Raw genomic sequence first — 908 nt, 5'->3', positions numbered from 1 at the left:
ACCTCGGTTTACCCTCTGGAGCTGTAGTCTATAAGTAAGTGCAACCCCCCACCATGGGTTTGTGCGGGGTGGGGGGAGGATGGACAGAGTAATCCAGTGGCAAGCCCTCTAGCCAGGCCTCAGGTTATCCACCAGGGTGGGGGCGGGGACATTTCCATGCTGGGCTCCCGCCCCCAAGTCCGGTTCAGGAAAGGAGTCAGGTTTGCTGGCTTCCCCCCCCCCCCCCAGTAGGGGATGGGCTTGGAGCAGTCATCCACAGGCCGCCTGCCCCCCCGCCCCCCCCACCCCCGTCACGTCTCCGGTCTCCTGGAGAAGAGGGTGCTCGGCGCCGCTTCCTGTGTCCTGGAGCCGAGCCTCAGTTTACCCCTTTGGGCGCGGGATGTGCCTCAGTTTCCCCTCCAGCCCAGCGCCCCCCCGTCGGGCTCCTGGGGCTGGGTCCCCATTATCTCTGGAGGTGGGAGAGCGTGGCCCAGTCTGAGCTGCACCCCTAACGTCAGCAGTGACGGACTCAGGCCTCGGCGACACGGCCGGCCCCTGGGCCTATAGAGGTAGCTCCCCTCTGGCCCCCGGCATTTTGGGCAGGTGAGTTCGGCGGAAGGACTCAAGGGAGGCTGGAAGCGGGAGAGGCAGGCAGGCAGGCAGGCGGCCACTCAGGCTCGCTCGCTTGGGGGCGGGGCCAGGGGTCTTGTCAATCTCCGTGTCTAGCCCCTCCTACTAGCTCCCCAATTCTCCCCCGTCAACGGCCGCGAGGCCCCGCCTCCCCGGCGGCCCATTGGTCCGTAGCGGGAAGGGGCTCTGCCCCCTCACCAATCACAATCTTTGGCGCCAGATTTCGAACTGATGTTTTGACTTGAATTCCGGCGCCGGATCTAGGATTACTTTTCCTCGGCTCCGAGTTTCGGGGTCGA

Source organism: Notamacropus eugenii, chromosome 1 (assembly GCF_028372415.1).
Source record: "Notamacropus eugenii isolate mMacEug1 chromosome 1, mMacEug1.pri_v2, whole genome shotgun sequence".
NCBI classification, from domain to species: domain Eukaryota; kingdom Metazoa; phylum Chordata; class Mammalia; order Diprotodontia; family Macropodidae; genus Notamacropus; species Notamacropus eugenii.
The sequence above is the reverse complement of the archived record's forward strand: the minus strand, read 5'-3'. Positions refer to the sequence as shown.